A 27,659-nucleotide genomic window follows, 5' to 3' on the forward strand; every position below is an offset into this window, starting at 1 on the left:
CTGGTGTACAAGTGGAGGTATAGACGTCTCGATATATTAAGATATTTGTGTGGTTCCCTCATCTTTATCGCTTGATTTCGCTTGCGAGAAAGTGTCACTCATAGTCGCTGAAATGTCACTCATAACTACACTGAAATTATGAAAGTGTCACACTTCGCAATCTGAAACCTTGGCAGCTATATGTATAATTTACAGCGTAAACATTTTCTGGGCTCGGCTCCGGCATGGGCTATAAAGGCCGAGACAGACCCGTGGCTCGGCCCTCCCTGTTAATTTGTTGGCTCGCCCACCTCTGTTTATTGCATCTGTGGAGTTCGCACCGCAGTTGTTTGCGTGGAGTTACTGATGCAGCCTCTCTTTTCTTTCCTTTGATTGTGCTCTAGTCCTTTCTCTGTTTCCATGAAGCAACCACTCTCCGCTCATCTTTGCGGTGAGCACTGTTGGTTGTTTGACCTGCCAGCAGGTGCTTGCTTTAAGCCCCGCCTCTCTGCCTGTCCAGACCCCGCGACAGACGGTAGCGCTGGACCCGAGGCGCAGCACAGACTTTGTACTCAGGAAGTCCGTATAGAAGCACATGAGAGCCCTGTTGTGACGTATGCGGAAGCAGTTTATACCAGCTTTAAAACCTACCAGGTGAGATTAGGGGTGTGCTCTGTGAGGGTCGTAAATTTATTGGGATTGAAAAGGGCAAGTGGATCAGCAAGGTGTGTGGGATTCACATAACGCGGCAGCAGCAAGTTCGGGAATCTATGTGGAACTGCTCGTAGTAGGTGTCAGGAAGAGGATCTGAATTAGGAGGGCTGTGCAAAAAGAGTTTCGGGGGCTGATATAAAATAACGACGACGCGGATCGAGGTGCAGCAGGTAAAGTGGCTGTATTGACGCTGGAGCTGTACTTGCGAGAGGAGCGCTCTCTCGTCCTGCATTTTGCCACTTGCTGCAGGTGATGGAAGTGCATTCGGGGACAGCGCTTCAGAGTAGCGAGACACAGCAGATGATTGGTCTGCCTTCCTGGGGTTAGGGCTGCGCAACAAAACTGAATGTTGTAGTACATTTTCGACTTTATTAAATCGGGTTTAACTCAAGCCACATTAAAACAATGTGAAATTAAACAAACACAAAAATCGAGCGCTTGTGTTAAAAGGTGGTGGGGGGAGTGCCGCAGGTATACTTTTGGTGTGTTTAAATGTTGTGGTGCTTACGAATTGGACGCACCTGAAGCATAATCTGGGAACCTCTGCTGCAGCACGCGGCAGAATTAACTCTTCGAATGGGCTGTTTCTGTTACGCCTACCAAAAAAGGGCTTGGCTCTCTGAAAGTCACCTGTCGCTGGCAAATCCGTTTTTTCGTGTTCTTCATGCCTTACTTGCATGGTAGTCAGCTAAGCATGCACTTTTTAGGTTGCATCCTACCAGGCAGCACAGCTGTTTGCTTTGCTAAAGACATCGTGGGGGCATTAAAAAAGCTGACCTAGGAGTGCATTCTCCCCGTTACTTGCCATTGGCTTTCTAGTTTGTAACTCACATTTTCTTGCTTTCTGTTCACTGTATTTATTTGTTTTAGGCTGTCCAGCTTGGGTATGTACCTTCCCTTGCCCAAACCTTATTTACAGTAACTTTCCGACTACTCCTTTTCTATAAACAAGCCTGTGAATATTGTTCTTATCTCATCACATTCACTGTACATTCAAAGACACTGCACTCTGCTTCTCTCCACTCTATGCCACTGTACTCTTGTCACTTTACGTTACAATTCTATGTCAGGACCGGAGGCGAGGATTATGCTTCTCTTTCCATGCTTTATTTTTAACAGCAGCCAATGAAAACCATGGAAAACAAAAAACTACATATCCCAATATATGATATGTTGCGTGATAACCATAGAGAAGGTAGCCTATAAAGTGTTGCCTCACACCCAGCCACTCCTCTTTCTTTGCTGCTTCGCAGCCAGTTAAGTGACCTTTTGTTTTACTTTAACTGTGGTTTTGTAATTTAATGGTGTTTGGGAGCGGTGTTTCCTCCCTAAAAGTGGCAGCTCGGCTCGCTTTTCTATTTGGTGGAGTTTGGGAGCGAGGACTCGTGCATTTATGTGCAGTCCTCTCTTTATGGCCGGTTTACTCAAAGTTTTATTATCACGCTGATCAGCGTGAGTCCCGTCCGGCCAGAGCCCACGCAACAATCCTTTGTTGCGCGTCTCTGTGCCGGATAGAGGAAAGTGCTTTGTCCGCCCTGGGGACCTGATTACTCTCCGCTCGGAGATTTAAGAGTGTTTGCTTTGCCCAAGGGGGCGCTCCTTTGACGCTCGTGTTCAAGTGTTCCTGGAGCCGGCTCGTGTTTGTTTACTCTGCTTCAGAGAAGAGATTAAATTATCGAGCACTCGCGTGGAGCGCCTGTTAAAAAGCTTAATTGATTTTTTTTCCTGGGAAAGCTTACACGCTCGTTTTTTCAGGAGCGCTTTTTCCTCTGAGCAAAAAAATTCTTGTTTACACGCTCATTACTAGAGCGTTTGTTTTTTTCAAATCTAATAAGATTCTTACCAGCTCAGCTCCCCTCCTACACCCCAGGGCTTGTACTCTAGGGTTGCAATAAATTATCTATCCAGGCTGGGCCTGCACCAAGGGTGTTTTTTCACTTCACAGGGCTGCTCCCTCCACGTCCTATTAAAAAAATACTTGTTTTTGCCCTGTTTCACTGGTATTATTGATACTGCTCCTTTGGGGCTCATCTGCTGTGTTACAGTATGGCTGGCTATGATGACCAAGCCGAAGATTTATACTATCTGGATGAATCAGTTAATTCATTTGAACAAGACTTGGTATATGCTCTTGACGCAGGAGTGCGTCAGTCTGTTAAGCTTTAGCTCAAGCTATTCAACCCATCAAGCACCAGCTTTTGGGTTTTGTGGAGCAACAAGCCTGGGTAGCCCCGTCGGGCATCCAACCCATTGGGGAACCTCCCCTTCCGGCGAACACCCAAGCCTCTAAGCAGAGTACTAATCCGCATTCTGCGGACTTTGAATCCCTTATCAGGAATATGACAAGGGAGCACAATTATAATTCTGAGTCTCATAAGAAAGCTGTAAGTGTCTGAGCTTTTCTTCTTCTGATCCGTCCTCCGAGCAGGGAGATGATCCCCCTCGCAAATGCAAGAAGAAGGTTCATCATCAGGAGGCACCTGCCCCCAAGGTCCTGACGTTCGAACCAGAGGACATTGTCCATTCCAGATCTTCGCTTTGGTTACCACCTCCTGAAGTGGCGGATTATGTGGAATCCCACATTAGGCATAGTTTTGACAAAGAGGTTCGCTCTAGGCTGAGGTCTGAATGCCCCAGACCGGATTTTCCTTCAAAGGTGACTGAGACACCGGAATTAGACCCTACACTAGTCACTTTCCTCAAAAAATCTGCAAAAGACCCTAAGAAGGGTATTGATCGTGCCTGGCGCGGATGTCAGGATAAGCAGTTGGACGTTTCCGGTCCTTTAACAAAGATCTTGGATTTGGCCTTTCAGGCCAAGGAATCAGGTCAGCCCATCAACCCGGACATTCTTGTGGGTTGGGCTCAAAGAGCTCTTTGTTTCTTGGGCAATGCCAATTGCGCCATATCTTCTGAACGTCACAGATCTGTGTTGATGAAGTTAGACCCCAAGTTAGCAGACCTCGCTCCCTCTGAATCGGGCCCCGCGGCTCAGGGTTTACTGTTTGGTTCTCCTTTCTTAAAGGAGCTCTCTAAATTTGTTTCCACTTACGCCAGTTTGGACAAGGATCAATCAGAAGAGTGCTACGTCCACTTTTTAGAGGGGCCGGACGCTACAGAGGGCGTGCCTTCGGCCGCTTCAACCAACAATGCCCTCAACGTGGTTACTACCATCAGGGAAGAGGCGGATTTCAGGAGTATGACTCTTCCTCTTCTACCTTCTATCCATCGAGACCTAGATCTGGTCGGGCAGATTCCACAGGGGGAGATCCAAAGGCCATCAATCTTTCTCCCAGGACTTGGGAGCCACAGGTGAGCTTAATTGTAAGTTCCGATGTAATGTTGGGGGGCAGAACTCAGAAATTTCTGCAACCATGGCGTCTTATTTCTTCAGATGCATGGGTCCTAGAGACCGTGCAGGGGTTCAAACTAGAATTTTACGAATCCCCGGCTCAACTGTGCCCTCCCAGGCCAGCATATTTTTCCCATCAAAATCGCAGTCTCATTTCTGCAGAAATATCGGATTTGGTAAAGAAGGGTGTCGTCGTCAAGGTACCGTTTCACCCTTCAGGGTTTGTCAGTCCAGTGTTTCTAGTGGACAAGAAGGGATGCGGGTCTCGTCTGGTGCTAAACTTAAAAGACTTCAACGTTTTTTTACTGAATCGTCATTTCAAAATGGAGGGCATTCATTTGTTGGGAGACTGGATGGTCCGTTTAGACTTAAAAGATGCCTATCTGACCATTCCTATTTTTCCTCCTCATCGGAGTTTTCATCAATTCCAGTGGGAGACAGAGTATTAAGAGTACAAGGTTCTTCCGTTTGGCCTGTCTTCTGCCCCCTGGGGCTTCACAAAAGTGATGCGTCCAGTGGTGGAATTCCTGCGTTCTCAAGGGGTCCGTCTAATAATTTATCTAGACGATATCCTAATCATGGCCCAGAATCAAGACCTGCTCCTTTCTCATCTGGAATGCACAGTGTCTCTTCTTCAGAGTCTGGGTTTTATAATAAATTCTCAGAAGTCTATCCTGACTCCATCTCAACAGATAGTTTTTCTAGGTTTCCAGATAGACTCTGTACAGTCTCAGCTACTTCTCCCCACAAGCAAGATTAACTCGATCAAGAGAGAGTTGAGGTCTCTATTATCCAGACAGACTATATCATTGAGGGCGATTGCCCGCATGGTGGGCTTGCTTTCTTCTTCGATTCAAGCGATATTTCCAGGCCCTTTACATTACCGAGCCCTTCAACGTTTAAAGATCTCCCATCTTCAAAGAGGTCTCAGTTATGCGGTTCAGGTACTCCTCTCCGAGGAATCTCGTGCAGAGATGAATTGGTGGTTGGAGCATAAGGAAGCCTGGAACGGCAGAGCTATTTTCAGTTCTCTCCGATGTAGTGATAGTCCGATGCCAGTCGTTGGGGCTGGGGAGCCCGTTGCAGATCTCTGTCCACGGGGGGGGCAGATGGTCCAATACAGAGCTGAACCTTCACTTCAATTGCTTGGAACTCCTAGCGGGTTCATTTGCGATCAAGAGTCTCTCTCCTCTCAGAGCGAACTGTTGTGCTCTCCTTCGCATGGACAATATCTTGGCAGTGAGATATGTCAACAAGTTGGGGGGAACTCGCTCTCGCATTTTGGCGGAGATAGCCAAGGAATCCTGGCACTTTTGCCTTCAGCACAGGATATCAGTTGTCGTGGAGTATCTCCCAGGGGTCAACAATTTGGTGGCGGACTGGAACTCGCGACACTTGAGAGATTACAGCGATTGGAGGCTTCACCCCAGAGTTTTCCGGGCACTGTCTGCTCGGTGGGGTCCATTCTCGATAGACCTGTTTGCATCTCGCCTCAATCGGCAGACCAAATGTTTTTTCAGTTGGAGGCCAGATCCGGAAGCAGCGAACACTGACGCCTTCCTTCAGGACTGGTCTCAGGAACAGAGTTATGCCTTTCCTCTGTTTTTGATGATACCCAGGGTATTGGCTCACATCAAACGTCAGCATGCGGAGATGGTTCTGGTGACACCTCTTTGGAGATCTCAGGCATGGTTTCCGTTGGCAATGGAATTAAGTTGCGATCATCCGATTCTACTTCCCTTCCGGGAGAATCTTCTCCAGGACCCTCTGGGTCTATTACATCTATTGATCCTGTCGGGCCAAATCTCCTTGGTGGCTTGGCGTCTTTCAGGGAAAGATGGAGTATCCCAGGTCTTTCGCAAGAATCTTACGATTTTATTGCAGGTTCCTGGTCCTCCAGTACTCACAAGAGATACGCTTCGGCTTGGAAGCAATGGGGTTCTTGGTGTAGTACTAGGGGTGCGGATCCTTCAGATTGCTGTCTGGTCTTAAATTTCCTATCTTCCTTAGCTGCCTCAGGTCTAGCTTATAGATCCATTAATAATTATCGGTCTGCTATTTCAGCAGGGCCTTTACCCGTGGAGGGCAAACCTATTGGAGAGTCTCCCATTGTTTGTAAATTTAATGAGAGGTATCAGATTGGCTAATCCACCTCGTCCTCTGTATTCTTCCCTTTGGGATGTGAACATTGAACTTCGTTTTTTGGAATCTTGGCCTTCCAATAGATTTTTATCTAGGAAACAACTTTCAGCTAAACTTACGATGTTGTTGTTGTGCTTGATTTCATGTAAGAGAGTTTCAAATGTTAGAGCTCTGGATTTGGCTGGGAGAGTTTTGTTTTTTTTCTCCCGATGGGGTTACATTTTCAATTTCATGTAGAACAAAATGCAATCTGAAGTGCGTTTCTTATCCCTGTTTTGTGGACAACCCGAATCTCTGTGTTGTGCAATGCCTTAGAGCTTACGAGGTGAGTACAGAAGAGTTTCGTTCTGATATAGGGGGCCAATTGCTTATTTCTTTGGTTAAGCCATATCATCCTGTTTCATCGGCAACCCTCGCTAGATGGATGCGATGGTTGCTGAATGAAGCAGGCATTGATGTTTCTAAATTTGGGGCTCATCTAGAGGCGCTATGGCATCAAAGTCGTTTGCTTTGGGTTCTCGTTTAGAGGACATTCTAAAGGCAGCAGACTGGTCCTCTCCTTCGACTTTTAAATCCTTTTATTGTAAACCTATTGTTGATATTGCATCAGTGGTTTTGAATCAGCTTTGAACAAGCATAATCTGATCCTCCGGTCCTGACATAGAATAAAACATTTTCTTGCATTCGCATTAAGAATTTTTCAATTCTATTAAGGACACGGAGGCAAGGATTATCCCACCGCACTGTTATATATGTTATATTGTGGTTCATTTTATTTCTATGAAGTTCATGTACAAGATTACTGTTTTTCAGTGCTAACCCACCCTATTTGGTAGTAGATATAAGTATCATTTTATGACGTTCAGCTTTTATGGCCTGAATTTTTCTTTTTTCCCTAGGGAATGATGAGAAGTGATTTCGGACTGTTCTGGCACCGTTCAAGTTTCCGGTCAAGTTGGATTCCAGATCTTCCTTTTTCAGGACTGCGTTTACAAGTTTCTTGTTAAGACTTTGAATTTTACTGTTGCGAATTTGGACAAAGAAAGAGGAGTGGCTGGGTGTGAGGCAACACTTTATAGGCTACCTTCTCTATGGTTATCACGTGAGGTATCATATATTGGGATATGTAGTTTTTTGTTTTCCATGGTTTTCATTGGCTGCTGTTAAAAATAAAGCATGGAAAGAGAAGCATAATCCTCGCCTCGGTGTCCTTAATAGAATTGAAAAATTCTTAACGCGAATTCTAGAATTTAGTTTTTACTCTCTACTCTACCCTGTACCCCTTTACTTTGCCAATCCACTCTTCGATACTCTACTCTGCACCACTGCACTTTATACCACTCTCCGCTACTGCACTCTGCACCACTGCACTCTATGCCCTTTTACGTTGCGCCTCTCTACCTTGTACCACTCTACCCTATGCCAATCCACTGTTTGCCACTCTACTCTGCACCACTGCACTCTACACCACTCCAGTCTTGGCCAATCCAGTCTCCTCTACACAACTCCACTCTATGCAGTACACTCTACGCCAATGCACTTTACTATGTAACAGTCCACTCTATGCCCCTGCATTCTACACCAATCCACTGTATGCCACTCTAATTACTCTGCACCACTGCACTCTTTGCCAGTTTACACTACACCACTTTACTCTAGACATTACACCCTATGCTACTCTATGCAACTGCAGTATATCCTGCAGCACTCCACACCACTGCATTCTACGCCACTCTACTCCACTCTTCAACACTCCACCTCTATGCCACTGCACTCTACGCCTGTCTACTTTTAACCACTGCTCTCTACGCCAATGCACTCTACATCACAGTACTCCATGCCACTCATCACCACTGCACCGACACTCTACTTGCAAAAACTGCACTTTCCACCACTGAACTCTACGCCACTCCGCACCACTTCATTCTACGCCACTGCACTCTGTACCACTGCTCTCTATGGCACTAAACTCTACTCTGCACCATTCTATGCTACTCTAATGTGCACCACTCAACTCTACTCTGCGCCACTGCCCTCTGCATTACTCCATTGTACATCACTCCACTGTACGCCACTCTACTCCTTACGACTCTATACTACTGCACTCTACACCACTGCATGTTAGACCGCAGCACACTACTCTGTGCCACTCTACTCTGCACCACTCCATGCCACTCTGCACCCCTCCACTCTGCTACACATCTCTCTATTCTATGCCACTGCATTTTACGATGCTGCATTGTACACCTCTGGATTGAATGCCACTGCACTCTACCCCGCTATACTCGAAAACATTCTACGCCAATGCACTCTACACCAGTCTACTCTACGCCACTCCAGTGTATGCCATTCTACGCTACTCCACACTATACCACTCCAATAAACAACTCTCTGCTGCTTCACAACACTCTACTCTACTCTTCACCATTCCACTCTACGAAACTCCACGTCACTCTCCTATGTGCAACTAACTTTTAGCCATGCTGAACAGCAGCCACGTTGGATTACTACATGACTAAAACACATTGGCAAAGCCAATAGCTCTTGCATAGGCAAGACCTACTGGCTTTGCCAGTGCTTGTTAAAGTATCTCAGGATAGGTGCGGCGAGGATGACTGCAGCTGTTACCATATCCTTCATCCATAAAGCAGACAGATATTCTGCAACACTTCAACTGCAACATAAGACATAGAATCACATTATCAATATGAATCTAGATAATGATGAGACACAGACAAAATGCAAACATTTTTATGTTGCCATGGTATAGTAAACACACAATTAGAATACATTTTTTAGAAGTGGATAGAAGCAAAATAATTGTTTCATCCTGATAGGTCGAAGCATGTTCCATTGCTAATTCTACTCTGGGTCCATGATATGCATGTTTTTGGGGTGGGCATTTATGCTGGTATTATGTATTCTGTACTCTGAAGGCGCACATTTGAAATTCAGCTTGGGCCTTTCAGCTTTTCCCACTTCTGCCTTTGACACAAATAGTAACCACTGAAGTGACTAATACGAGCACTTGACATATACAGTGCTATTAAATGGCACAGTCCCCAACACCAGAACTACGCAAATTACAAGCTATTATTCCTTTGTTAATACAAATGTTTTAGTGGGTGCATAGACCTGGACCAAGTTTACTCAACTTTCATTGAAAGCTTTGCTGTGAAATTAATGACAGTGAGGAAGTAAAGTTACCTGGCACACAGTACAGAGCTGTGAGGTCTGAATGTCTTTGTTTAGTGGAGTGCATTTTTTGTAGATGAAAATAGGTTTTTAATTTATACTTATATGCATTTTAAATGGCCCAGAAAGGATTGCACGCACTGTACCTAGATGCATATACAAACAATGACAACATAGAGGTGTGGATATACAGTAACACAAGTGTTTTCTGGCAGCTGAACTTTTACTTCTTCACAGTTAACCACTTGCGTGTGTAGGCGTCTGGGGGCCATCCTATGCTGTAGTGATTGTGTATGTCGGACGGCTCCTGGCCATCCTCCCACATGGCACTGGAAATCCCTCTGGTGCGGGCACCAGAGGGATTCCTGCGAAAAACAGCCTTGGGAGCTGGGGATCAGCTTCTTCATCTCCCAAGGCAGTTTTTTGGGTTGAATGGCACCCTGACATCATTCTCTGAAAACTAAAGTGAAATAAGCTGATTCTTTCATTTCACTTTCTCTGCATTGGTGCTCCTTGGACTGTCTCAGCCCCCTGAGCACCTATTCCGATGGGATGAGTATAGTAGGAAAGGGGAGAATCTCCCCTTTCCAATGGTACCTTTCCCAAATGGATCCCTGCTTGGGGAGCTCCTAAGGAGGGTGATTTCCCAAGCAGGGATCCACTCCACTAGATACCAGAGAGGGTTCCCCTGGGCAAGGGCATGTACTTCCCCCAACATTTTTATAGTGTAATTCAGTCTTTCTGCCCTCGGGGGGCAGATGGGTACAATATCCTACTAGCACACCAGGGAATATTTTATTAACTTAGTGTTGTAGTGGGGGCTGCCCAGGATGGGCCTGTCGATACCCCTACCCCCAAAAAAATGGGCACAGACTTTCTGCCTCCCTCGTGGGGGAGGGCAAAAAGTCAACTAGGCACCAGGGATTTATTTTTATTTTTTTGTTTGTTTATTTTCATGAGTGTAGCGGTGGGAGCTGCCCAGTACGGGCATGGCAATGCCCCCCACCCACCCAAAAAATTGGGAACAGTCTTTCTGCCCCGGGACAACAGCCCACGATTTTCATGCCTCCCTGGTAGGTGGGTGGGGCTCTGCGGGTCCGAAAGCCCGCTAGGCGCCAAGGAATATATTTTTATTAGTATTGGGGTGGGGGCTGCAGAGAATGGGCATGACAGTGCCCCCCTCCCAAAATGAGCACATTCTTTCTGCCTTCCCTTGGGGGCATATGGGGCAATAGCCCCCGATCTGCCCTCCTGAGGACAGAGATCCCACTAGGCACCAAGGACTACATTTAAAAAAAAAAAAAAAAAATGTTTTTTTTAAGGAATGTAGGGGTGTGGGCTGTTCATTGTGGGCATGGAAATGCCCCCACCCACCAAAAACAATTGGCACAGTCTTTCCGCCACTCCCGCCCTCATGGACTAAGCATCACATCCCAATATCAAGCAAAAGGAGACATTACTCTTTTTGGTGTTAATTTTTCATATGGGCCATCAGAGCTTGGCTAACTCCCAATACCATCCCATTTGCAACGTTGAGCGGCTGTACTTTTTTGGACTTTGGTACGCTGCTACTTGGAAAAACCTACCAGACCCAGTCGCTTCTGATTCTGAAAACTAGACATATTAGGGAGTCCAGGGTAGAGTGCTGCACAGGCTCCCCACACCAGTTTTCCACCCACAATGCCCTGCAAATCGCAAACTTTGCCTGAAATCAAATTTTTCCCAAAATTTCTGTTATGGCAACTACCAGAATTGGCAGGAGTCTACATAATTCCTACCACCCAGCATCGCCCCATCTGTTCTGATTAAAAACTCTGCCCCAACTGTGTGGGTGCTCAATGCACAGTCAGCCTAAAAACATGTGGAACAAAAACTGTCCTTTTGGACCCGCTTTGGTTCCCCCTCATATGCTACACGTTTTTGGGCCTTCCCTGTCCCAGATACTTGGGCCACCTACACAAGTGAGGTATCATTTTTTATTGGGAGACCAAGGAGAAAGCTGGGTGGTAGGAAATTCGTGCTGGTGCAGTGAACCCACGCAGAAATGTGAGGAAAATGTGAACCTTTAGCTAAATTTGAGGTTTGCATTGGAATCTGGGTAGGAAAACATTGGGGGAGCCACAAAAGCCACACCTCCCTGGTGTCCCTTGAGTGTCTAGTTTTCAGAAATGTCTGGGTGTGACAGGTTTCCCTAGATGGCGGCCGAGCCCAGGACCAAAAACACAGGTGCCCCACCTTGCAAAAACAGGCTATTTAGTGATAGATAATTTTGATGTCTCCACAATATGTTTTGGGCCCTTCCCTGTCGCGGGCACCCGGTCCACTCACATGTGGGGTAGCACTTTTATCAGGAGACTCGGGAAAACTCTGGGTGGTAGAACATTTGTGGATTCTAGGACCTTCCCTCACAGAAAGGTGAGGAAAATGTCTTTTTTTAAATTCTTTTTTTTTTAAGACAAATGTTGAGGTTTGCAAGGGATTCTGGATTCACCTAGATGTCTAGTTTAAAAAAAACTTACAGTTTTGCTAGATTTCCCTAGGTGCTGGCTGAGCTAGAGCCTAAAATCCACATTTGGGCACATTGCAAAAAAAGGGTCAGTTTTTAGTGGAAAAATTTGATGGGTCCTCGTTGAGTTTTGGGCCATCTCCAGTCGCAGGTACTGGGCCTATCCACACAAGTGAGGTACCATCTTTATCTGGAGACTTATAGGAACATAGAATAGTCGAAAAAGTGTTATTACCAATTGCCTTTCTCTGCATTTGCACCTTCCAAATGTAAGACAGAATGTAAGAAAGAAGTAATTTTGAGAAAGCCAATCTAATTCACATGCTAGTATGGGTACCCCCAAATTCAGAGACTTGGAAATAACCACTGCTTCTAAACTCCATAACTTGTGCTCTTGCGGAAATACATAGATTTCCTTGATACCTAGTTTTCACTCTTCATATTTTACCAAATTAAATACTGTGTACCTGGTACACAATGAAAAACCATTGCAATTTGCAACTCAGTTATTGGCGCTCTGTACTTGGTGAACCTACAAGCCCTATATATCACCGCAACAAGAGGGGTCCAGCAGACTTAACAGTATATTGCTTTTGAGAATCTGCCATAGTTAGAAGAAGTTGCAGATGAAAACGTAAACACAAACAGCTTTTTTTCAACTTAGTTTCAATATTTGTTTATTTCAACTGGTAATTTCTGTAGGAAAACCTTTAAAGGATCTACTCAAATTACCCCTTGCTGAATCCACAGGATCCATTATTGGTTTTAGACCCATTTCTACCACTAACTGGACATAGGTTGAAAGCACAAAAAAAATGTAAAATGGGCTGTCTCTCAGTAAGGTGCCAAAACTTTGTTGAAAAATGTGTTTTTCTGATTCGAGTCTGCCTGTTTACGAAAGCTGGGAAGATGATGATTTTAGTACTGCAAACCCATTGTTGATGCTATTTTCAGGGGAAAAAGCAGGCGCTTTCTTCTGCTTCTTTTTCCCCATTTTTCCCCAAAAAGCCAAAATGTAGCTGTATTTTGGCTAATTTTTCGGACCTCTCCAGGGGAATACACAAACCACAGGTACCGTTACAAGCCCAAGGATGCTGGGGAAAAAAAGCACGTACATTTGGCATGGATACCTTATGTGGACAACAAGCTGTGGGGGCCTAAGCGTAGACTACTCCAAATAGCCAAAAAAGGGGTTAAGCACTGGGTGGGGGAATGGCAGCAAAAGGGTTAAAAAGATGAGAGCATGAACTAAATAGCGCATTTTTATTTTGTATCAAGTCAGAGGTCAAACACATGAGGTTGTTAAGCTGTGATACCATGCTTCCTTTGTTTATTCCGGTTTTACCTTTCTGTTTCCTCCGTGAACTCTACAATTTACAAGCCCATTGTAGGTTGTTCCACTTTTCAGCAGTGTTATTCATGAGAAAGGTCTAGCTGTGCTATTAGAGAGTGCACCAAAGCGTTAAGCAACTTGACTCCTCACACCAGTTTTTGAGGTGACTAACTGTGGAGCAGCTGCATCATAGCCAGTGTGCCATGACGTTTTACCTGCCGCATGCGGCAAACCTGCCTACTAGCTTGCTCCTTGCTTTTCCTTGAGTGACACGTGTGAGTAGCATGTGCTTCACTGTATGGAATGAATAGTGAGAGACCATCAGGATGCTGTGTGTATATCTGCAGGAGTGTGGGATTCCTTTAGCCCAACGCCCAGGACACATTGTTTGGGGTCAAGGACAACAAGTTTTCATGTTTATTTTGTCCTTGGGACAAGTAGGCCCAACCTTCTTCAGCACAAACCCTTTTGCTGCCATTTTACAGGGAAGGCAGCTTTCTGCAGTTGACATTATATTTGTGTCCATATGATAATGCTGTTTGAACTTGTATTTATGGCTCTTTAACCCCTTTGCTGCCAGGCCTTTTCCCCCCTCCTGTGCCGAGCCTTTTTTTGCCTATTTGGAGCAGTTCGCGCTTAGGCCCTCATAACTTTTTGTTCACATAAGCTACCCATGCCAAATTTGCGTCCTTTTTTTCCAACATCCTAGGGATTCTAGAGGTACCCAGACTTTGTGGGTTCCCCAGAAGGAGGCCAAGAAATTAGCCAAAAAACAGTGAAAATTTCATTTTTTTTAAAAAAAAATTGGAAAAATGGGCTGCAGAAGAAGGCTTGTGGTTTTTTCCCTGAAAAGGGCATCAACAAAGGGTTTGCGGTGATACAATCACCTGCTTCCCAGCTTTCAGGAACAGGCAGACTTGAATCAGAAAACCCAATTTTTCAACACAATTTTGGCATTTTACTGGGACATACCCCATTTTTACGATTTTTTGTGCTTTCAGCCTCCTTCCAGTCAGTGACAGAAATGGGCATGAAACCAACGCTGGATCCCATAAACCGCAACATTTCTGAAAAGTAGACAAAATTCTGAATTCAGCAAGGGGTAATTTGTGTAGATCCTACAAGGGTTTCCTACAGAAAATAGCAACTGAAAAAGAAAAATATTGAAATTGAGGAGAAAAAACCATCAATTTTTCTCTAAGTTTTACTCTGTAACTTTTTCCTGCAATGTCAGATTTTCGAAAGCAATATACCGTTACGTCTGCTGGACTCTTCTGGTTGCGGGGATATATAGGGCTTGTAGGTTCATCAAGAACTCTAGGTACCCAGAGCCAATAAATGACCTGCACCCTGCAGTGGGTTTTCATTCTATGCCGGGTATACAGCAATTCATTTGCTGAAATATAAAGAGTAAAAAATAGCTATCAAGAAAACCTTTGTATTTCCAAAATGGGCACAAGATAAGGTGTTGAGAAGCAGTGGTTATTTGCACATCTCTGAATTCCGGGGTGCCCATACTAGCATGTGAATTACAGGGCATTTCTCAAATAGACGTCTTTTTTACACACTGTCTTACATTTGGAAGGGAAAAATGTAGAGAAAGACAAGGGGCAATAACACTTGTTTTGCTATTCTATGTTCCCCCAAGTCTCCCGATAAAAATGATACCTCACTTGTGTGGGTAGGCCTAGCGCCCGCGACAGGAAACGCCCCAAAGCGCAACGTGGACACATCACAGAAAACAGACCTGTTTTTAGCAAAGTGCCTACCTGTAGATTTTGGCCTCTAGCTCAGCCGCCACCTAGGGAAACCTACCAAACCTGTGCATTTCTGAAAACTAGAGACCTAGGGGAATCCAAGATGGGGTGATTTGTGTGGCTCGGACCAGGTTCTGTTACCCAGAATCCTTTGCAAACCTCAAAATTTGGCTAAAAAAACACATGTTCCTCACATTTCTGTGGCAGAAAGTTCTGGAATCTGAGAGGAGCCACAAATTTCCTTCCACCCAGCGTTCCCCCACGTCTCCCGATAAAAATGATACCTCACTTGTGTGGGTAGGCCTAGCGCCCGCGACAGGAAACACCCCAAAGCGCAATGTGGACACATCACAGAAAACAGACCTGTTTTTAGCAAAGTGCCTACCTGTAGATTTTGGCCTCTAGCTCAGCCGCCACCGAGGGAAACCTACCAAACCTGTGCATTTCTGAAAACTAGAGACCTAGGGGAATCCAAGATGGGGTGATTTGTGTGGCTCGGACCAGGTTCTGTTACCCAGAATCCTTTGCAAAGCTCAAAAATTGGCTAAAAAAACACATGTTCCTCACATTTCTGTGGCAGAAAGTGCTGGAATCTGAGAGGAGCCACAAATGTCCTTCCACCCAGCGTTCCCCCACGTCTCCCGATAAAAATGATACCTCACTTGTGTGGGTAGGCCTAGCGCCCGCGACAGGAAACGCCCCAAAGCGCAACGTGGACACATCACAGAAAACAGACCTGTTTTTAGCAAAGTGCCTACCTGTAGATTTTGGCCTCTAGCTCAGCCGCCACCTAGGGAAACCTACCAAACCTGTGCATTTCTGAAAACTAGAGACCTAGGGGAATCCAAGGAGGGGTGACTGGCGGGGCTCGGACCAGGTTCTGTTACCCAGAATCCTTTGCAAAGCTCAAAAATTGGCTAAAAAAACACATGTTCCTCACATTTCTGTGGCAGAAAGTTCTGGAATCTGGGAGGAGCCACAAATTTCCTTCCACCCAGTGTTCCCCCAAGTCTCCCGATAAAAATGATACCTCACTTGCGTGGGTAGGCCTAGCGCCCGCGACAGGAAACGCCCCAAAGCGCAACGTGGACACCACCAAAATTTTGGAAGAAAACAGAGGTGTTTTTTGCGAAGTGACTACCTGTAGATTTTGGCCTCTAGCTCAGCCGGCACCTAGGGAAACCTACCAAACCTGTACATTTCTGAAAACTAGAGACCTAGGGGAATCCAAGGAGGGGTGACTGGCGGGGCTCGGACCAGGTTCTGTTACCCAGAATCCTTTGCAAAGCTCAAAAATTGGCTAAAAAAACACATGTTCCTCACATTTCTGTGGCAGAAAGTTCTGGAATCCGAGAGGAGCCACAAATTTCCTTCCACCCAGCGTTCCCCCACGTCTCCCGATAAAAATGATACCTCACTTGTGTGGGTAGGCCTAGCGCCCGCGACAGGAAACGCCCCAAAGCGCAACGTGGACACATCACAGAAAACAGACCTGTTTTTAGAAAAGTGCCTACCTGTAGATTTTGGCCTCTAGCTCAGCCGCCACCTAGGGAAACCTACCAAACCTGTGCATTTCTGAAAACTAGAGACCTAGGGGAATCCAAGGAGGGGTGACTGGCGGGGCTCGGACCAGGTTCTGTTACCCAGAATCCTTTGCAAAGCTCAAAAATTGGCTAAAAAAACACATGTTCCTCACATTTCTGTGGCAGAAAGTTCTGGAATCTGGGAGGAGCCACAAATTTCCTTCCACCCAGCGTTCCCCCAAGTCTCCCGATAAAAATGATACCTCACTTGCGTGGGTAGGCCTAGCGCCCGCGACAGGAAACGCCCCAAAGCGCAACGTGGACACCACCAAAATTTTGGAAGAAAACAGAGGTGTTTTTTGCGAAGTGACTACCTGTAGATTTTGGCCTCTAGCTCAGCCGGCACCTAGGGAAACCTACCAAACCTGTACATTTCTGAAAACTAGAGACCTAGGGGAATCCAAGGAGGGGTGACTGGCGGGGCTCGGACCAGTTTCTGTTACCCAGAATCATTTGCAAAGCTCAAAAATTGGCTAAAAAAACACATGTTCCTCACATTTCTGTGGCAGAAAGTTCTGGAATCCGAGAGGAGCCACAAATTTCCTTCCACCCAGCGTTCCCCCACGTCTCCCGATAAAAATGATACCTCACTTGTGTGGGTAGGCCTAGCGCCCGCGACAGGAAACACCCCAAAGCGCAACGTGGACACATCACAGAAAACAGACCTGTTTTTAGCAAAGTGCCTACCTGTAGATTTTGGCCTCTAGCTCAGCCGCCACCTAGGGAAACCTACCAAACCTGTGCATTTCTGAAAACTAGAGACCTAGGGGAATCCAAGGAGGGGTGACTGGCGGGGCTCGGACCAGGTTCTGTTACCCAGAATCCTTTGCAAAGCTCAAAAATTGGCTAAAAAAACACATGTTCCTCATTTCTGTGGCAGAAAGTTCTGGAATCTGGGAGGAGCCACAAATTTCCTTCCACCCAGCGTTCCCCCAAGTCTCCCGATAAAAATGATACCTCACTTGCGTGGGTAGGCCTAGCGCCCGCGACAGGAAACGCCCCAAAGCGCAACGTGGACACCACCAAAATTTTGGAAGAAAACAGAGGTGTTTTTTGCGAAGTGACTACCTGTAGATTTTGGCCTCTAGCTCAGCCGGCACCTAGGGAAACCTACCAAACCTGTACATTTCTGAAAACTAGAGACCTAGGGGAATCCAAGGAGGGGTGACTGGCGGGGCTCGGACCAGGTTCTGTTACCCAGAATCCTTTGCAAAGCTCAAAAATTGGCTAAAAAAACACATGTTCCACACATTTCTGTGGCAGAAAGTTCTGGAATCTGAGAGGAGCCACAAATTTCCTTCCACCCAGCGTTCCCCCTCGTCTCCCGATAAAAATGATACCTCACTTGTGTGGGTAGGCCTAGCGCCCGCGACAGGAAACGCCCCAAAGCGCAACGTGGACACATCACAGAAAACAGACCTGTTTTTAGCAAAGTGCCTACCTGTAGATTTTGGCCTGTAGCTCAGCCGCCACCTAGGGAAACCTACCAAACCTGTGCATTTCTGAAAACTAGAGACCTAGGGGAATCCAAGATGGGGTGATTTGTGTGGCTCGGACCAGGTTCTGTTACCCAGAATCCTTTGCAAAGCTCAAAAATTGGCTAAAAAAACACATGTTCCTCACATTTCTGTGGCAGAAAGTTCTGGAATCTGGGAGGAGCCACAAATTTCCTTCCACCCAGCGTTCCCCCAAGTCTCCCGATAAAAATGATACCTCACTTGCGTGGGTATGCCTAGCGCCCGCGACAGGAAACGCCCCAAAGCGCAACGTGGACACCACCAAAATTTTGGAAGAAAACAGAGGTGTTTTTTGCGAAGTGACTACCTGTAGATTTTGGCCTCTAGCTCAGCCGGCACCTAGGGAAACCTACCAAACCTGTACATTTCTGAAAACTAGAGACCTAGGGGAATCCAAGGAGGGGTGACTGGCGGGGCTCGGACCAGGTTCTGTTACCCAGAATCCTTTGCAAAGCTCAAAAATTGGCTAAAAAAACACATGTTCCTCATTTCTGTGGCAGAAAGTTCTGGAATCTGGGAGGAGCCACAAATTTCCTTCCACCCAGCGTTCCCCCAAGTCTCCCGATAAAAATGATACCTCACTTGCGTGGGTAGGCCTAGCGCCCGCGACAGGAAACGCCCCAAAGCGCAACGTGGACACCACCAAAATTTTGGAAGAAAACAGAGGTGTTTTTTGCGAAGTGACTACCTGTAGATTTTGGCCTCTAGCTCAGCCGGCACCTAGGGAAACCTACCAAACCTGTACATTTCTGAAAACTAGAGACCTAGGGGAATCCAAGGAGGGGTGACTGGCGGGGCTCGGACCAGGTTCTGTTACCCAGAATCCTTTGCAAAGCTCAAAAATTGGCTAAAAAAACACATGTTCCACACATTTCTGTGGCAGAAAGTTCTGGAATCTGAGAGGAGCCACAAATTTCCTTCCACCCAGCGTTCCCCCTCGTCTCCCGATAAAAATGATACCTCACTTGTGTGGGTAGGCCTAGCGCCCGCGACAGGAAACGCCCCAAAGCGCAACGTGGACACATCACAGAAAACAGACCTGTTTTTAGCAAAGTGCCTACCTGTAGATTTTGGCCTGTAGCTCAGCCGCCACCTAGGGAAACCTACCAAACCTGTGCATTTCTGAAAACTAGAGACCTAGGGGAATCCAAGATGGGGTGATTTGTGTGGCTCGGACCAGGTTCTGTTACCCAGAATCCTTTGCAAAGCTCAAAAATTGGCTAAAAAAACACATGTTCCTCACATTTCTGTGGCAGAAAGTTCTGGAATCTGGGAGGAGCCACAAATTTCCTTCCACCCAGCGTTCCCCCAAGTCTCCCGATAAAAATGATACCTCACTTGCGTGGGTATGCCTAGCGCCCGCGACAGGAAACGCCCCAAAGCGCAACGTGGACACCACCAAAATTTTGGAAGAAAACAGAGGTGTTTTTTGCGAAGTGACTACCTGTAGATTTTGGCCTCTAGCTCAGCCGGCACCTAGGGAAACCTACCAAACCTGTACATTTCTGAAAACTAGAGACCTAGGGGAATCCAAGGAGGGGTGACTGGCGGGGCTCGGACCAGGTTCTGTTACCCAGAATCCTTTGCAAAGCTCAAAAATTGGCTAAAAAAACACATGTTCCTCATTTCTGTGGCAGAAAGTTCTGGAATCTGGGAGGAGCCACAAATTTCCTTCCACCCAGCGTTCCCCCAAGTCTCCCGATAAAAATGATACCTCACTTGCGTGGGTAGGCCTAGCGCCCGCGACAGGAAACGCCCCAAAGCGCAACGTGGACACCACCAAAATTTTGGAAGAAAACAGAGGTGTTTTTTGCGAAGTGACTACCTGTAGATTTTGGCCTCTAGCTCAGCCGGCACCTAGGGAAACCTACCAAACCTGTACATTTCTGAAAACTAGAGACCTAGGGGAATCCAAGGAGGGGTGACTGGCGGGGCTCGGACCAGGTTCTGTTACCCAGAATCCTTTGCAAAGCTCAAAAATTGGCTAAAAAAACACATGTTCCACACATTTCTGTGGCAGAAAGTTCTGGAATCTGAGAGGAGCCACAAATTTCCTTCCACCCAGCGTTCCCCCTCGTCTCCCGATAAAAATGATACCTCACTTGTGTGGGTAGGCCTAGCGCCCGCGACAGGAAACGCCCCAAAGCGCAACGTGGACACATCACAGAAAACAGACCTGTTTTTAGCAAAGTGCCTACCTGTAGATTTTGGCCTGTAGCTCAGCCGCCACCTAGGGAAACCTACCAAACCTGTGCATTTCTGAAAACTAGAGACCTAGGGGAATCCAAGATGGGGTGATTTGTGTGGCTCGGACCAGGTTCTGTTACCCAGAATCCTTTGCAAACCTCAAAATTTGGCTAAAAAACACATGTTCCTCACATTTCTGTGGCAGAAAGTTCTGGAATCTGAGAGGGGCCACAAATTTCCTTCCACCCAGCGTTCCCCCACGTCTCCCGATAAAAATGATACCTCACTTGTGTGGGTAGGCCTAGCGCCCGCGACAGGAAACGCCCCAAAGCGCAGCGTGGACACATCACATTTTTTCATTGAAAACAGTGCCTACCTGTAGTTTTTGGCCTGTAGCTCAGCCAGCACCTAGGGAAACCTACCAAACCTGTGCATTTCTGAAAACTAGAGACCTAGGGGAATCCAAGATGGGGTGACTTGAGGGGCTCTGACCAGGTTCTGTTACCCAGAATCCTTTCCAAACCTCAAATTTTGGCTAAAAAAACGCATTTTTCACACATTTCGGTGACAGAAAGTTCTGGAATCTGAGTGGAGCCACAAATTTCCTTCCACCCAGCGTTCCCCCAAGTCTCCTGATAAAAATGATACCTCAGTTGTGTGGGTGGGCCAGGTGCCTCCAACAGAATAAGGCCCAAAACTTGTAGAGATACAGGGGATAGTACTGCGAGTTTATAAGGACATATTCTTTTATACATCTTTAGACTGACTCTGCTTTGGGGACCCACATACGTGAGGTGTCATTTTATTTGGGAGACTGAGGGGAACACTGGGGAGTAGGAATTTTGTGCTGGAGTGGTGATCGTACGAAGAAAAGTCAGGAAAATATGCTTTTTTTAAGCACATTTTGAGGTTAACAGAGGAGTCTGGGTAAGAAAATGTTGGGGGATCCACGCAAGCCACTCCTCCCTAGACTCCTTGGGGTGTCTAGTTTTAAAAAATGTCTGGCTTTGGTAGGTTTCCCTAGATGAAGGCCGCACACAGGACCAAAAACATAGGTGCCCTCTCCCCCCCCAAACACAGGTAGTTTTGTAATATATCGTTTTGATGTGCCCACATACGTCCGTGATGTGCCAAACACTAAAATTTTGAAAAGAAACACACTTAGGTTATGTGAAAAAGACCCCTCACCCACCAACCAAGTTGGTGGCATGCTTCATCATCGGGGTCCCACCTGAGGCACCTAGCGTGTCATAGGTGTGCTGCGACGCCTGATTACAGCGGAGCAGGTTTGGTCATTTTTACCACACATACTGGTTGGATTTGGCACGAGGGTGAGTGATGGTTCAGTGGATCAAAATTTACTAACAAGAGCTTTCACAAAAATGAAAAGCACCGTTAGTAACTGAAAGGCAAAAAACTGAACCAATGACTCACAGCTCGTGAGCTGTAAAGCCGCGACAAGGCACCAACCGCTTTACAGTCCATTCACACAACTTTCATACATGACACACACAAGGCCATTCACACCGCCAGCCACGGGCCCAGCACATTACAACACTCACATCGACAGACAGCGCCACTCAAGGGCCCATCACTTACATACGCCCACATGCCTGATACAACAATCACACCAGCTGATGGGAGTGTGTGGACTGGTGTTTGGCTGGCAGTGTGTTGCAGTAGCCAACATCAAGTCAATATGTACAGTCTCAGCCAAGCCCCACTCCACACACAATGGCATCATATTTTTTTATTTTTTTTTAAACAGAGGAACCCCTAACTAAGTAGAAAGAATTACAAAACAACAAACACAAAAGCTCTAACTAACAACATGACAGAAATGCTAACCATGAAACTAAACACATGAAAATACAAAACAGACATGAGTTTACACTCATGGTTGTTCCCAGAAATTCTTCTGGGTGTGGTAATTCTTAAAACAAGCACCGACACACAGCCCAGGCTTTGAAGGACAATCTGGGCAGTACATTCGAGACTCCCTCCGGATACCTCTTCGAAAACACACTCTACATTTCTTAGCTGGAAAGTCTTTTTTGGGTGTGGGAGGAATGTGCTCAGCAAAGTGGCGATCTTTCAATCTAGCCACATCCTCCACCACTGCTTCTCTAGGAACTCTGGCCTGTTCCACCACAATAAGGCTCTCTATCACTGACTCCTGAAATTTCACAAATGTCATCTTTGAGTCTGGAGACCTATCCCTAAACACAATAAAAGCATTGAAGGTTGCTAAGTGGAAGAGGTGAAGTGCTAACTTCTTATACCAAACATAAGACTTACGAATAGCAGTATAAGGTTCCAACCTCTGGTCAACTCTATCTACACCTCCCATGTGCTTATTATAATCTAAAATGCACACAGGTTTGCGCACTTCAGCAACCTGGCCCCAAACAGTCACAGGGGAAGTACTCTCATCATGGATGGTACTTAGCATGTAGACATCCCTCTTGTCTGAAAATTTCAAAGCTAGCAGCTCCTCGTTCCGCAAGGCACAGCACTGTCCCCTCAAGTTTTTTACAGACAAGCTCCCTTGGATAGCCTTTCCGGTTAGAACGGATTGTGCCACAAGCAACTGTGTCCACTCTAAACAATTCCTTGAACAACTGCACACCAGTGTAGAAGTTATCTACATACAAATGGTGACCTTTGTTGAACAGTCGTCTACCAAGATCCCACACTATTTTCTCAGTAACTCCAAAAGTGGGAGGACAACCAGGGGGGTCAATATTGGAATCCCTACCAGTGTACACACGGAAACTATACACATATCCTGTCCTACTTTCAGACAGCATATACAATTTAATTCCATATCGTGCCCTTTTGCTAGGAATGTACTGCCTAAAAACCAAACGACCCTTGAAGAGGACCAAAGACTCGTCCACACTTATCTCTTTGCCTGGAACATAGACCTCCGAAAACCGATCTACAAAATGATCAAGGACAGGCCTAATCTTAAAAAGACGGTCAGAATCTGGGTGATCTCGTGGCAAGGCTAATGCATTGTCAACAAAATGCAGCATCCTAAGAAGAAGCAAATACCGATTACGACTCATGGTAGCTGGAAATATAGCTGTTGCCATCAAGGGACTAGTAGACCAATAAGAAGCCAGTGACGGCTTCCTTATCAACCCCATCAAAAAAGTCAAACCCAAAAACTTTTTTAGCTCCTCCAAATTTGTGGGAATCCACTGGGCAGCTCTAGAGTGTGGCCTAAGTCTAGCAGCGTTGTCCCTCAAATGCTGCTCCGCATACAAATTAGTCTGCTCAACAATCTCTTCCAAAAACACATCATCCATGAATAACTCAAAGAAATTGATAGGCATAAAGTTCTCTGTATTGGCGTTACACCCCGGGAGACCAGTAAAGGCAGGCAACTCTGGCTGCTCCATGTTTGGGGCAACCCAGACATCAGGTCTTCTAACGGGAAACCTTTCAGCCCCAGGTTGCTGCACTATTGGCACATCAATGTCCTCCTCTAAAACAGAACCTTCATCTGCACTGAGTGTGGCTTCATCATCAGAAGATTCCCCTCCAACAGAAACATCACTGCCAGAATCTCTGACTTCCTCCTCTGCCTCAGATGCAGAGTCCGTCTCATAGTCATGATCAGACTGTGACTCAAAAAGCATACCAACCACCTGCTGAGCGGTCATCCTGCGGCTAGCCATGATCTCTCCTGCTAAAATTAACTGGACAAATTCACCACCAACAACCAGCACTGTGTAAGACAAGTAACAAAGTGTAGCTTTGTTAGTAAGAGTTACAAACTCAAAAACTATACCGCTCACTTGCCTGAAAAAGCTTGATTCACCAGCAACTACACAGCAATCACCAATGATATCCCACTAAAAAGAAAGAAAGAAAGGCAAATTAGAAATAAGACAAAACAAATATCATTGTGCACAAACCTAAGGACAATTTCACACACAATCCTGCATTTAGTACACCCCCTACAAACATGTCATTCATGCATGGCAACAATACTCCTTTGGAGTAAATTGTTTTTACTTACCTAAAACATGCAACTGTGCAAACTGCAGGTCAACCACCGCCAAAACCGCAAGGAGCCACAGCAAATAAAGCAAAAGCTTTGAACTAGAACAAAAAGGAGGAAAACATTTTTTATCACAAATGCAAAGACTTCTTCAGTTGACAAACACCCCACCATCAAACATTTTAGAAATTGGTGCCTAAGTGGATTCTGCCATAGGGGCAGATGGGCCTACTAAAAAAATAGGCCTGTCTGCCCCAAGGAAGCCAAAAAATACCTTTAGTACTGTGTCCCCATGGAGAGCGACCCTTGCCAAAGGGGACAGCCCTCAAACAAAAAAAACACACACAACACTATCCCTGGTGCCTAAGTGGCTTCTGCCCCCTTGGGGGCAGGTGGGCCTAAGAAAATAGGCCCATCTGCCCCCAGGGGGTGTAGAAATGGCCAACAGGTCAATGCCCCCCTTGGGGGGGCGCCCCGTGACCAAGGGGACGCCCCCCCCACAAAAATAAACAAATAAAAAAAAATTCCCTGGCGTTCTAGTGGTTTCTGCCCCCCTTGGGGGCAGATCAGCCTAAAAATAATAGGCTGATCTGTCTCCAAGGGGTGCAGAAATGGCCTGGGTACATGTGCCCCCAAAGTGGGGGGCGACCCTTGCCCAAGCCCCCCCCCATCCACTAACACACACACACACACACACACACTATCCCTGGTGTCTACGTGGCTTCTGCCCCCCTTGGGGGCAGGTGGTTCTAGAAAAATAGGCCCATCTGCCCCCAGGGGGGGCAGAAATGGCCAACAGGTCAATGCCCCCCTTGGGGGGGCGCCCGTGCCCAAGGGGACGCCCCCACACAAAAATAAACACATAAAAAAAATCCCTGGCGTTCTAGTGGTTTCTGCCCCCCTTGGGGGCAGATCAGCCTAAAAATAATAGGCTGATCTGTCTCCAAGGGGTGCAGAAATGGCCTGGGTACATGTGCCCCCAAAGTGGGGGGCGACCCTTGCCCAAGCCCCCCCCCCATCCACTAACACACACACACACACTATCCCTGGTGTCTACGTGGCTTCTGCCCCCCTTGGGGGCAGGTGGGTCTAGAAAAATAGGCCCATCTGCCCCCAGGGGGGGCAGAAATGGCCAACAGGTCAATGCCCCCCTTGGGGGGGCGCCCGTGCCCAAGGGGACGCCCCCCCCACAAAAATAAACACATAAAAAAACATCCCTGGCGTTCTAGTGGTTTCTGCCCCCCTTGGGGGCAGATCAGCCTAAAAATAATAGGCTGATCTGTCTCCAAGGGGTGCAGAAATGGCCTGGGTACATGTGCCCCCAAAGTGGGGGGCGACCCTTGCCCAAGCCCCCCCCCCCCATCCACTAACACACACACACACACACACTATCCCTGGTGTCTACGTGGCTTCTGCCCCCCTTGGGGGCAGGTGGGTCTAGAAAAATAGGCCCATCTGCCCCCAGGGGGGGCAGAAATGGCCAACAGGTCAATGCCCCCCTTGGGGGGGCGCCCCGTGCCCAAGGGGACGCCCCCCCACAAAAATAAACACATAAAAAAACATCCCTGGCGTTCTAGTGGTTTCTGCCCCCCTTGGGGGCAGATCAGCCTAAAAATAATAGGCTGATCTGCCCTCAAGGGGGGCAGAAATGGCCCTAAAAGACATGCCCCCCAAAGGGGAGCGACCCTTGCCCAAGGGGGCGCCCCCCCATCCACTACACACACAATCCCTGGTGCCTAAGTGGCTTCTGCCCCCCTTGGGGGCAGATGGACCTAAAAAAAATAGGCCGATTTGCCCCCAAGGGGGGTAGAAAAGGCCAACAGTTCTCTGCCCCCTGGGGGGGGGGCGCCCCTTGCCCAAGGGGGCACCCCCCCCACATAAATACACATAAAAATAAAAAACCCTGGTGATCTAGTGTTTTCTGCCCCATCTGGCTAAAAAGTAGCCAATCTGCCCTCAAGGGGGGCAGAAATGGCCCTAAAGGACATGCCCCCCACAGGGGAGCGACCCTTGCCCAAGGGGGCGCCCCCCCATTCACTACACACACAATCCCTGGTGCCTAAGTGGCTTCTGCCCCCCTTGGGGGCAGATGGACCTAAAAAAAATAGGCCGATCTGCCCCCAAGGGGGGCAGAAAAGGCCAACAGTTCTCTGCCCCCTTGGGGGGGGCGCCCCTTGCCCAAGGGGCACCCCCCCCCCAACATAAATGCACAGAAAATAAAAATCCCTGGTGATCCAGTGGTTTCTGCCCCCCTTGGGGGCAGATCCGCCTAAAAAGTAGGCCAATCTGCCCCCAAGGGGGGCAGAAATGGCCGTAACAAATTGCCCCCACAAGGGGAGCGACCCTTGCCCAAGGGGCCGCTCCCCGCATGCCAAAAACAGGTAACAACAATAAAAAAAAAAAATCCCTAGTGTCTAGTGGGCATTCCTGCTGCCCGATCGCAATGCGATCGGGCAGCAGGAATGCTCAAAGAGACACCGGGGGAAAGGAAAAGCCTTTCCTTTCCCCCGGTGCCTCTTTAGCCCAAACCCCCCACCCACCGGGAAGAGGAACTCACCTCTTCTCCGTTCGCCGCACAGGAAGCAAATGGCTTCCTGTGCGGCGAAATCCCCATAATGAAGTCAGCGCGCGATCGCGCGCTGACGTCATTATGGGGGGGTGGGGGGGGTCGGGGGTGGAAGGGGAAGGGCTTCCCCTTCCATCCCTGACTTTGGGGGGGGTGGGGGGAAGCACACAGAGGGAGCGAGAGCGCTCCCTCTGGGCTGTGTGCCGAGGACGTAGTGGTTACGTCCTCGGCACAGCAGCACTGTGCCGCGGGACGTAACCACTACGTCCGCGGCACAGAAGGGGTTAAAGCAAAGCCTTTATTATTAGGATGAGCACTCTAACTATACGCTGTAAGGTCACACTGCATTACTGACAGTGGGTCCAGTAAAAAAATGTGCGCACACGTTTGAAATGTTTAACAATTGGAGGCTATGTATAATGCTACCAGAATGCTCTCTGATTAGATGCAAATGTTTGCAGAAGCCTCTAAGCAAGATTGATGATTATTTGATTTCAAAATAAAATGTTCAAAAACAAATGCGGTGGGGGGAAAACATCTTCCTTAGTTACTGTGAAATATTTGGCAATATTTCTTTGAAGCATCATTTAATAAACTTTATTGATGCATGCTAGTATTTCCAAAACATATTCATAATGAAAAACCAGTGTAACCATTTTCAATAAGATTATGGGAAACATGAAAATAAACAAGCAGTGGCCACGCCAACTGATCCAACATCAGTGGTCATTCTTTATTTTGTCAGGGCGAGTCTTGTTTTGACATGGCTTTTGTAACACTTTATTGGTGTGGGAGCTTCCAGGCCCTCACCATTGT

General features: G+C 47.1%; 1 protein-coding gene across 2 annotated transcripts in view; it reads left to right on the forward strand.

Annotated features, from left to right (window-relative positions):
* The first annotated feature begins 379 nt into the window (after positions 1 to 379).
* H6PD (hexose-6-phosphate dehydrogenase/glucose 1-dehydrogenase) overlaps positions 380 to 27,659 on the forward strand; it is an 83,566-nt gene continuing 56,286 nt past the window's right edge. Inside the window, exon 1 of one of the 2 annotated variants that reach the window (XM_069241157.1) lies at positions 380 to 633. The gene's annotated coding sequence lies outside the window, so the exon portion shown is untranslated. Of the gene's footprint in view, positions 634 to 657; positions 864 to 27,659 lie in introns of those variants that run through there. The other variant, XM_069241158.1, reaches the window with a different exon arrangement.

This window comes from Pleurodeles waltl, chromosome 6 (genome assembly GCF_031143425.1).
Source record: "Pleurodeles waltl isolate 20211129_DDA chromosome 6, aPleWal1.hap1.20221129, whole genome shotgun sequence".
Lineage (NCBI taxonomy): Eukaryota > Metazoa > Chordata > Amphibia > Caudata > Salamandridae > Pleurodeles > Pleurodeles waltl.